We start from the raw sequence: 12,529 nt of genomic DNA on the forward strand, positions 1-12,529 counted from the left end.
TGTCGTGTCCTCCTTGGTGCAAAGGACCCGGCAGGACACAGCACAACAAGGCTTTGAGACTCGGGTTTGTCAATAAACCCTCTTTCCCCGTTAGCGTTTTCCGACTCGTCTTCCTTTCTGCAAGTCTCGCAGGTTACGCTTGTGTGCGGGCTCAGGCAGTTCTTCCTAAAACCTAAACCGCCTGCTAACGTTTCAGCTGTCTAAACGCTCTAGAGCCAACGAAAACGTGCACAAGTGCAAGAGTTCACTTTTTTTGAAACCAACAAGGAGTCTGGAGAACCTCCGGCTGGCCCGCGGGGCTGCGCAGCACCCGCTCCCAGCCGGAGCGATTCACCACCCGTGGCGCTCAGTGGGGTTTCAGGGACCGATCCTCGGTTTCAGCTACATCACGGAGCTCCCTGAGACTTTCTGCTGTCATTGTGTGACAGGGCATTACTACAATTAATTTCCTATTTATAGGTAAGCTGTCTGTAGCAGCCTAGGGATCGTTTCATTAATTAAAAGCGTCACATTCAATTCCAAGCAGCGGTCAGTCTGGTTACTATGTATATTTTGAAAATACATTGTTTTCCTCAGGGCAAACAAGACCTTTAAAACTGGTGGTGGTGTTTCTGGCACAATGTTTCGTGTCATTTGAAGAGCCTAATCAGTCACAACAGATGTATTTCTTCCAGACAGGTTTCTGAATTCGAACCTTCACCTATGTGCACTAGGATTCTGGACAAAATCTCAACCAAGTATAGGAGTGATTTTTCCATCAACAAACACCAAAACCATGCTTCCACTGGCTGCTGAGCTGCTGTCAGGTTGCAGGTACAACCACACTGATTTCATACAGGTTAATGTGATTTTTTTTTCCTGTAGAGCTGATCAGCCCAGCCTTGTGGTCTGCGGAGTGCAAGCTACAGTTGTAATGCACAAAAATCCCTTCTGATCTGGGAAGTCTGACTCCTGCCACGCTTTCTTTAGCTGTGAAGATTTCTGCTTTGCCTTTTTCTGAATATACTTGCAAATGCATGCTTAAAGATGTTCAGCAGAGAGTTTTCCACCACACATTGAAAACTCTTGGTCTTTTCTTTCTCTCTAAGGAAATTTCGTTGTAAATATTCATTAGATATACACTCTGAAGACCCTGACACTCTTGGGGGAATATGGGTGAATCAGAATGATAATTCTAGTCAGACAGAGCCCTGTCAGGATAGAGGGCAGCAGATGACACATATTTCATTAAAATGGCAGAGGCTAAGCGTGGATGGAACTCGACTGTCTGAGAACTGGATGAAATACAAAGAAAAAAGTTAAAAGTGCTGTTCTGCTTGTGAAGAAGGAGTGCTCTGAAATGCTGATCTCAGAATATGAAGCAGATTTGAAAGTGAGCAGCTGTGCTGCAGCAGTGCTGCTGGTGCTGTCACTGAAGGGTAAATTTAAGGGCAATTTCCCTGAGGGCTGACTACATTTGACGGGTGCTACCGCCACCCCACTGCAGGGCAGATGCAGAAATCTTCTGTTGCAGCTATCTGAGTCAGCCTCAGGTGGTGACATCTCTTAATTGCTTTGCAAGCCTCAACCTTAACAACATCTGTTACTGATCAGCTATTTCCTATTTGTAAGCTATAAAGGCAAAATGATTCTGTCTGGTCTGTACCAAGGCACCTTAGCATCCTACAGGGAGGGAACTGGTTCATCTGTCAGTCTGTTGACTGTTTACCCAATAGAATGATTCTGAGTGTTTTATTAGTTTCATAGCAGTAAGCCTTGAGGAAGATCCACTCGTGATTTGGAAGTAGAAGAAAGGCTGAGATCTGATCTGATCTGATCTGATCTGGCACAGCTTGCTAGCATTGAGCATTAGTGAAAATGAATGCTGACAACTTCCTAGGTTAGTTAATGAGACTGTTTGTTACGTTACACAGCTTCTGAATGTGAAAAAAACAGCACAAATAAATCCCAAACCACTAATGGTAATTGTGAAATACAATGATTTTGGTTTATCCTTGAAAATGTGTTTGTGAAAAAAAGCAGAGAATAAAAATGACTATCATTTTCTTGCTACTTTGCTTCTCCTGTGTCTGTGTGAATACTACAGACAAATTGCCTGGTTGATAGCTTTGTCACTTACAACAAAGAAAAATTGCGTTTCATTTTTTCCCAATAGTTTTCATTTCCAGTAAGCAATTTTAAAGAGCAAAATGGACTGGATTATGCTTGCTAAGTCCGTCTCTCCTAATATTCTACTTCTACCGGTGCTTCAAGAAAGTCAGGGCAGACAAAGGAGGACTCTGGCCATAGTTCAGCTTCATTGCTTCTAGCAGTTTAGAGTTCAGAAATTTTCTGAGCAAAATTTCCAACTGGATCTTAATATTTAATAGTTGTCAGTAGGCCCACTCTTCATGAATTTGTCCGGTCCCCTTCTCAAAACTGGTAACGTTTAATTTCTTATTTTATCCAGCAAGGTCTATAACTTAGTGATATATTATTTTAAAAAAAAAAAGCTTCATCTGGTTTGTTTTCAGTTTGCTAACCGTTAATTTCCTTGGGTGTCTCCTATGTCTAGTTTCATAAAAAATAACGAATAACCATTCCCTATTGACTCTCTGCATAACATCCATGACCACAAAGATGTCTGCCATACCATCCTCCTTCATCTTTTATTCAAGTCAAAATATTTTGTCACGTTGAAGCACTGCTTTGCAGTGTGTCCTGATCCACATCACCTGTGCCGCACTGTAAGCCTCAAACGTGCACTGCTGCTCTGGAGAGGGACTGGGGCGCGTGGGGAGGGAGGGAGGGAGGGAGCCCCGGGTGCCCCAAGAGCACCTCTGCTCTGGGCAGCAGGTGCTGGGTGGCCGAGTGCACCCGCCATACCTAAGCTGGGTACAGACAGCATCAAACGTTCTTTTCCATACCTCTCATTGTCTCTGATGTCCTTCCTGAAGCTGGGTGGCCAGTGTGCCAGCTGCAGGCATGCTATGCATCTGGACAGCTTAAATCTAAAAATGTTTTCTTCTCGGTCCCTTCCCTAATAATTCCTAACATCTGATTCATCATTTTGATTACTACTGAAGTACCAAAGTGATGCTTTCAGGGAACTATTCATAAATGGCTCCCAGCACCAATCCCCTGAGTGCTAATCACTTCATTCAGAACCCATCACTCTATGTATATAACCGAGGTTATTTTTCCCCCACGTGTGTTAGTGTGTACTTACTGACATTGCCAATTTATTGCCTGTTTGGTATAGTGAGGGCCTCGAAAATACACAGCTGTAGCTCTTCCCAGTTGGCTTTTAGGTTTGACTTTTAACAAGAATGCAGCAAACACTGGTACCTCACTGCCCATCTCCCTTCCTCAGAGTACTTATAAATACATTGAATCGTCAGAAGCTTCCTCAGGTTTGCTGATATACAGTCCTCAGGACCACAGCGATAAATGTTTGCCTGTCAGCCAACGCTTCCAACTACTCCAAAATATGATTACAAATAAACATGTAGACAGAAATAAAAATCACAGACAGTGTAAATCACAGACATTGCAAATTGAGACTGGATGCTTTCTTAAAAGGAAAAGAACTTATAAAGTTGGAAAAGAGCAAATTGAGGAAAATTCTGCTTTCTGTTTTAGGCAGGGTTGGACAAAATATCCACGATGGCTGATTTGGCTTTGTGAATCTAAATATTCATCAGTCTTACTTCTTCCTGTCTATGCCTTGTTTTGCAAGCAACTTTTATCCATTCACTGTAACAAGTGTTCCATTTTAGGAACGGGTGGCAGATAAATAGGAATCCAGTAGATTATACTAGCTTTTAAACGGTTCCAAATGCCTAATAGTAGGTTCTCATAAGCATTGGAGGGCCTTAAAAGTATTTTACCCTTCTCTCCAGCTTCATTTATACCAAAGCCCTTCCTTCCACTTGCTTGTAGTAAAAATTCCTCATTTATTCTATTATTTCATTATTAGGTCATTTAGAAGAAATCGAAACACAATACCTAGAGGTGGGACTCTCTAAATCAAAACTTCAAGTCAAGATTTTCCTTAACTATTTCTCTCAGTTTGTACTGATATAAAACGAATGGATTTTGGCCAGCTCTCTGGTTCTTTTCTAATGTTTTCATGGCAAAAGGTGAAAGGAATATTCTGGAAATTCTTTTAAGTGGAATATATATTACAGTAGCTGATGTAGTTGGCCGTGCGCCAGCCTGCAGCCTGTGTTAAGTCGGCCGGAGTATCAGGATGCACACACATCCTCTGTTAGGACTGAAGCAGAGCACTGCGCCCCATGCACTCAGTCCCACCGTACTCTTCTTTCTGTGCTCTGCAATATGGATTCAAAGATAAAAAAACCCTCCTTGAATAAACCTGCTTTTACTAGAATGGCTTGGGGCTGTTTCCTTCCTTCTGTGCCCTTTACTTTTCATATTGTATCGTAGCACGTGAGCCTTAACAGACAACATGTTTGCAACTCGGATCGAAGTGCTACACGCAGTTCAGATGTTATCTGTTTGCAAGTGCATGTCATTTTACTATGACTCGTTAGCAACAGAGTTCGTGCCCTCATCTTGATGAGTTGGTTTGCGCATCAAAAAATGTTTGATAAGCCAGTGATGTGCAGGATTAAGGGCTGGCTCTTGAAGTATGCTGATGTTAAGCCAAGGTTCTGCCATCTTGGCACGGCAGCCAGTACGCGCTCTTAAATTAGCATGGGGTGGTGGAATGCCATAGCATGTTACTATTCTGCCAGCTATGAGATACACCAGTTCTGCTTAGTAGATCAAAACACTCGAAGGTCCCACTCACACTAGAGGGCACTCTCAAGACTACGAATTGTTACTGCTCTTGCAAAGATGATGTTCTGCTGACAGCAATGTGCAGGGTTTACAAAGGGGCTGCTTTCTCCAAGGTTTTTTTGTGGTGGTTGTTCCTGGCCTTTCCAGCCATGTGCCTTCATTTCTGTTGCACATAGTTTCCTCTTATTTTGCCTCTTTCCAGATTATTTTAATCTATCAAGGAAAAAGGAAATTGAGGTCTGACAGTGATAACTGCTATTCCTGACCTAACATGGTGCCACGGTGTTCTGATTTCTTCCTCTGCAGGCGACAATGTTTTTCATTTAATATGAGGTGGTTGTCCTAAGAATTCTTTAAATTTGTGTCCAAATGGTGCTATTCCATTATTCTGTATGGATTTACTTGGGAGAGGCTACAGGTATCTCTGCCCTTTCACTAGCCCCACACAGCACAAAACATCCTCTCCCTCACACAGCTTGGGAAGGGCGAGGCAAAACCTTTCTCCCTCCACATTGCAGCTGCATGCAGCCCTGGTCTTCTTATGTTGTAGTGGAAATGAACCCTTGCTTCGAGACAGCATTGTACCTTGTGCCTCACACGCTTGCCTTTATCCACTCCCTAAAGCAGCCGGAATAACCCAGGGTACATCCGTTCAGCTCGAAGGGACTGTGTCAGCACGTGCTGGCGAAGAACCTGGCTCTCGGCCCTCACCGTGTCTAACAAACGATTCCCCAGCAGCAGCCCACAAAGTGTGTTTATTTTAAATATGTGTGGCTGGATAGAGAAGATCGCTATCCAGAAAACAGAAGCTGCACAGACTCAAAGCGAGTCCCTGAACGTTGCCAGGATAATGTGCCACAGCTACAGGGACCATCACTAGGACTAATGTGGAAATTTTCTTAGTACAGCCTTTTCGGTTGAAATCTGTTTACACTGGGAAGTTTTGAAGGCGCTCATTCTATCTTTTTGCTCTCTGCTGAGCAGTTCCCATGAGTGGTGTGATATAAGCTATAAAAGTGATGTTCAGTCCTAGGCCTACCATCCAGGGTGCCAATTAATAGAATGAGACTTTTTTGTGCTGCTGGCATGTTTCTCCTGCATGGACATCATCAATACATTTTCTGTAGGGCTCAGAGTTCCATCAGTACCAGCTTTGGTATTTTAATTACGTAGTCTGGTGCAAATCAATCTCTAATAGACAAAATGTCTTATCCCATTTGTAATGCCTTAACTAGCTAACGTCTTTTATTTCTTCCACTTGACCTCTTTTTTGTTTATATTAAAGTGTATTATAACTTATTCTATATATTTATGCTCAGTACATTCCTGCCATGTATATGCATTAATCTTATTTTATTTACTTTTCTTTTCCTGCATGGAAATTTCAGAGAAGATATTGATGTGACACAATCATATCTTCTTTTCTTCTGTTGTATCTTTCCTGTCTTCAAGATTTGGAAGATACCCAGATTGATGGAGGTGGTGTGCAGTATTGCTTCTGTTTCCAATACTCATTCTTTATCACTATCTAAACTCAAGGAAGAACTGCCTATATATACAAATATATCACCACTGAAACTGGTGCACATATAAAACTGTAATATTGGCATTGAATAATTGACTGAATAATGAATGAATAATGGAGCAGAGTAGCTTGACATTCCTCTTAGCTCTTCAAAATTCACAGCTCTCCAGTGTTCGTCCCAGACAGCAGTCATTCTTTTGGCTGACTTCAGCATCCAGCACGGGAGCTTGCTGCTGTTTTATTCCAACTTCCGTTCTTCTGTCAAAGTTGGAGATGCTTCTTTGCCCAGCCCTCTATTTATTTCAGTACCCAATGTAGGCAAGTAGAGATCACTGAAGGTATACTCTTATTTTGTCTGCAGAATGTATATAGTTAAAAATCAGTGGACCAAATACTCAGGAAATGGCTTTGATTTCTTAGTTACCTTCTCCAGTAATCTTCTTTAGAAGCTATAGATAGAAACTTAATGCTGTTTCAGAATGGCAAGGCAAACCTTTTGCGAACTTACTCAGTAAATGTCTTCAAGCTATATTTTATCTTACATAGACATGATTACAGCCCCGTTGGTACAGATATAAACTGCATTCCAGAATTCTGAAAGAATGGGTCTATGCAATTGCAAGACAGGAAGAAATGCTTCTAATAATCTTTCAGGTTGAGAGTGGTATTGTATTATTTGAGAACTGAAAATGTAATACTTTTAAAAGAGGCAGTAAAAAAATTATGCTGATAACCAGAGGGTTAATAGTCTAGACTCAGTAGTTTGCAAGACTTCAGCAATTTTTTCAAAGAAAGGCTCACTAAAAACATGGAGGTAAATGCAAAATGGGATAAAATGCAAAATGGACTTAAAAATAGATGACCCCTGAGTATCTTGGATAATAGCTGATTTTATGGACAAAGGAAATGCAGTGGCTATAGCCTATTTAGACGTCATTAAGCATTTGATATAGAACCATACAGGGAATAATTAGTTATTAGTTAGGGATTAGTATAAAGTGGACAAAGAACTGTATAAGGGGAGATGGAATGGCTGATGTTCAAAAGCTGTGTCTGTATTAGCAAGCAGTGCAGCCCTACAAGAACAAATATGCAAAGTATTGGGTGCGCAGGACCCAATATCCACACTGTGGGTGGAGGGTTGCTTCTGACCAGCTTGTGTGGCTCCACAGACTGAACTCTGATTAGCATCTGGAGCATAGAGGGGGCCACTGCTGGAGAGCAACTATTATTGAGTTTCATCCAAAAGGAACCTGGTTTCCACACCGACACTACTCCAGAGTGCAAACCGAAGCATGGAACAGTGATAACAGCCATTGCAGAGCAGGATGAAGCCACCATGAAGGCAGAACCTCAATGGCTGAACAATTGAAGTAGAAAAAAACTGCAGTATGAAATGCAAATTTCAGAATTTGAACTGCATTGCTTGACTAAGCAGTAAAGTTGTGACTGTCATACTGATCTACCTGTGACTGTGCACTGCAACCACTGCTAGTCTTATCTGTAGCAAGGCAGATCCTTGAAACAAGAATGTCACATCAGCTCCCTGATTCTCCTTTTCTTCTTCACCCATTTACTAAGGACATAAACCATGCCATTACAATAGATACCAGTGGACATTTAGCATGAATCAGGGGTACTACTCACCAGCATGAATAATGGGAAATGCCTTCCCTCCACGTCCTGGCCATTATCCCCCCTGCTATAGCCCAGTAGGCCATTTGCTTTATTTAAGATGCAAGTGCATCATTGGCTCATATTCACCCTGGCATCTGCTGTAAACCTCGGGTCCTTTTAGAAGAGCTGCTCCTCAGCCAGGTGCTTCCCAGTCTGTACATGGGGAACCCTGCGCTTCCTCCTGAGCTTCATGAGCTTTCCGTTGCCCAGTCCTCAAGCTTATCAAGGTCTTTGCCATTTGTCGTCAGCCACGCCTGAATTCAGAACTCAGCAAAGGACAGGTTTTCATTCATGGCGGAGCGCTGCACTACTTTAAAATCTCAAAGGGAACATAACTCTAAATACAACAGATTTGTAACTGAGAGTTTCCTCTTCAGAAGCAAAGAGGACCATGAAATACCTTTCTAGTGACTGGCAATACACTGTATAGTAATTGGTAATACCCTGTATTTACCAAGTTTGTCATTTTGCCAGGCTCACAAAGGTTGACTCCAGCACCCCTCGCACAGAAGCATCTCCATTTGCAGGCCAGCCGGGCTCCCACAAACCTCAGCAGCAAGCACTGTTTCCACACATTTGAAGAATTAGGCCCAGTTAGCATTAAGATTTTTGTCTTACAAAGGGGAAGATGAAGATGCATCCTGCCACCTCTGCTGTAAGGGTACATATAGTTGACTGTATTTTGTGGTCCTGAAGAAACATGCCTCCAGTGCTTCTGCCCAGGGTATTTTAAGGATTTCAGCACTAACCCAAACTGTCTGAAGTGCTCCACCACTTATCAGGCACTGTAAAGGTATCTCCTGAAACCTAACGCTGTTGTCTGAGACACTATTTACAGGCCTGTAATGTAAACTCTGGTGTAGGTACTCAACTTCTAAAAGTAATGCGTGTCAAAGGAAGGGTACATTATCTCAAGACTACGAAAACATTCAAATATGAGTGGTTTTTTTCCTGATAAAGACATTTCCTTGCCAAAGACATTTTTGTAGACAGTGTTAAAATTTGTACTGTTTCCAACCACTGAAAAATGCAGCTGCTGGCCAAAATTTTCTACATTAAAGGAAGCTATAAAGCATATAGAAGACCTTCTTTCCTGGTTTTTTTGGTTTGTTTTTTTTTCCTTATAGACAGTCTCATAGGGCTGATGGGCAAATATTTAATGCATAGTCTCTACTCAGAAATGTACAGATATTAATAACACATGAAGGTATTTCAGAACAACTAATTTCCTGTAAGTATATAAGAGATTAAAAGGCAAAATCTTGAAATCCTTATTTAGACTTGACTTCTTTAATGCCTCACTCTATGGCTGACATCTACATGGATAATTTTTTACTTTAAATTTGAGCAATATGTAAGGGTTCAGCCAGCCCCACCTGAGAGTAAAATGTGTTCCTTACCAAAGCTCCTTTGTGATGGACCTGTGATTTGGGAAGGAAAGAACCCATTTTCTTACCTCCCTGAAGCAGGCTGTACACCACCAGTTCGCACACGCCATGAATCCCATGCAGTACTGTGACGGTCGAGCAGGCTCCATGCCTCAGGCACCTCTTTTTCATTGGCAATACAGATCTAATAAAGGCATGAAACCGGCACTAACAAACTCACTTAAAATAGTAGCTAACAGATCTCCACAGGCTACTTTCTCGATACAGTGCCTATACCACAAACAGGGACTTCTTCTAAAGATAAGATGGTTGGAGCTGGATTTTCTTTCTTGCCTGATGCCTAGTTAAAAGGGTGTTGTCAGCTCACCCTTTTAACACCCAGCACTTGAAGCCAGCTCTCTGATGGATATGAAACGTTACTGTAAAGGAAGCTGGGCCACTTGCACGAAGAATAAGGAGTGGGCTAGAGCTTGACCCCATGTAAAGTATTACTAGAAGAGGGTAGGGGCAGGAAGGTCATCTATTAATTGCAGCTCTCCAGAGGCAAGACGGTCACATTGTTCCTATTTTTACTGGGCTGCAAGGGAGGAAACAAGATAGACATCTTAAGATGACAGACAACAGCTGGACCAGTAAAAAACCAGAGTGCTTTCCTGTTGGGCAATTTCAGCAAAGAGAGACTCCCTCAGTATGTTTTTTTTTTTGCCTTGGGCATTGCCAGTGTCACGTGGAGTTAGATGAAACTGCTTCAGATGCTTCAGCTACCAAAGACCATTCTACGTGAATTTTTATATATATAATTGATACAAAGGAAATGAAGAAACATGAGTTAACTAGCAGAGCAGTTCTCATACAGCTCTCAGACATTGCCCTGAACTGTGTACTAACCTGCTGTCATTTACTGGACAGGGGACTCACCCGCTGTTCCAGACTTCTAAAATGGATGAGAGAAAGCATGATTTCTGTAGACGCTTCCGAAAGCCCTAATAGTACTTGCCTGAAGCCCTCCCACATTTTCGAGGTGATAATTATGTTATCTGAGCCAATATCTACCTCTCCTTTCCAGCACAATGCTGTTGATAAAGAGCAAATTCATGGCAGTTGCTCTGAGCCAGCTGGTGTGGCAGAAACATTTTTACATGAATTGTTTTTTTCCTTCATAAAATCATTGTTCACGCAGGTGATGAGTGACCATGAACACCATGAGTGAACATGACTAACCATGAATCCCCAGTGGTAAAGGTGGATCCCTGCTCAGTTTGTGAATGGGAAAGTGTGACAAAGTTTATGGAATATGTAAAAAAAAAAGGCCCAACACTGAGAATCTGTAGATTGAAAGAAACTATCCATTCATTCAGTAATGCTGCTAGCTATTTTTTTTTAAATCCATGAAATATTGAACCAGGTTTTTGTATGAAGTGTATTGTGTTTGAAAAAAAAAAAAAGAAGAAGAGAGAAATAAGGACCAAGCACTGTTACTTTAAATTGGTTTTAATATGTCTTTCAGGACAAAATAAACAGGTGTGGATCCAAAATTCATCTGAAAAAAATCTGCGTAAGGTGTAAGTATAGTCTGCACATTACTATGGAAATGCTTAATTTTCTTTCCTTTTATAAAGTGCATTATGCTAGAACTGTCAGACCATGTATAGCCAAATTAAAAATTACAAAAGCTTCAAAATCCTATACTGCATGTGTTAGGAAGCATACACCTGACTATGAAGGCCATATTGTAAGGGTAAGTGTGAGAAAATATGTCAAATACATTAATGTGCATGGGTGAATCAGTAATTGCTAGTTTTAAAAAACTATAATCTTTACCACAAATTATGCCATTTTGGTAGACGTTTACCCTTATTCTTCCATCCAGATATCTAACAGGATGATGCATCAACCAGTTTTAGTCACTATTATTGCATTTGGCTGGGGAGAAGGAAGAAATTAAATTCATCACAGTGATTGTTATTAAAATGAAATTCCAAACAATACAAAATAATACACAAGGGAAACAGCCAAAGTGAAAGCAAATTTACATAAAAATGTTCTTATTAAGCATTGTGTCACTCAGTAGATTAAAGAGCTTTTCGATAAAAGCCTGAACTTACTCACACTTAACTCAATGACAACACATATGAAATTCAATAGGAGTAGAACTTTCATTTAAAAAATCCATGCTATGAAATGAAATGCATGATATTATTTTTACGGTAACTACCTATTACATCATGTCCATTGACAACATCACTGGGTTTCTGATGAATCCCTGAATGCAAAGACAGGCAACGTGGCTCTAACAGAGACTTAATGGGAAAATTACTTAATGGAAAATAAAAAGATCAAGTGAACAAGAGAAAGTAATCCTGTGAAAATTAAACTATAAAACCTAATTTTTTCAATATGCCGAATACTTCATTTAGAGTTGATCATTTAATCCAGGTATTCAGCTATTCAACACACTGAGTGGCTTGTTAGTCATTGTGGACTTTGCCTATAAATCAATCAAAGCTTAAATATAGCAGCTACCTCCTAACACAAATGCACTGATGAAGATGAGGCCAAGAAAAGGAACAGGTCTAGATCATCCACTAGGCAAATGTCACAAGGTTAAGCCATGTGAAAACAAAACTTAATTACTGTATCTCCAAGCATCTTTATGCTTAAATGACCTCATATAAATGAGGCACATTTCACAGTGCTTGTAATAATTAGCACTTACCAAGCACCTTTCAGAAGTGCTTTGCAAACATTAAACAAGGTCAGAAATTTCATCGCTCTTTCATTAGAACACCCATAAATTTGACAGGGAGAGCTTCCTCATCGATGTCAGAGCAAGGACTGCAGGGCTCGACCCACCGACCTCCAAAAAACAGTTTCAAAGAGGTGAGGCAGTATTCCTAATTGCCATTTTACAGATTGCAAAACAGTAGCAAGAAGATTAAACAACTCATCAAAGATTGACAAAGGAGTTGTAGCGGAATTAAGGATTCACAGATTTGGGCTCTTTTTTTTTTTTTTTTGAGATAAAAAGTATTTGATTGTGGCATAAAGCCACAGTCTGTGATGAACTGGGGTATGAAGAGACTGCACTGCAGCCGGAGGGTGTAAGAATTCTGCCCTACAAGCAGCAATACATCCGTAAACAATTAAATTTAGT

The sequence above is a fragment of the Fulmarus glacialis genome, unplaced genomic scaffold, assembly GCF_000690835.1.
Source record: "Fulmarus glacialis isolate BGI_N327 unplaced genomic scaffold, ASM69083v1 scaffold4805, whole genome shotgun sequence".
In the NCBI taxonomy this organism is placed as follows: domain Eukaryota; kingdom Metazoa; phylum Chordata; class Aves; order Procellariiformes; family Procellariidae; genus Fulmarus; species Fulmarus glacialis.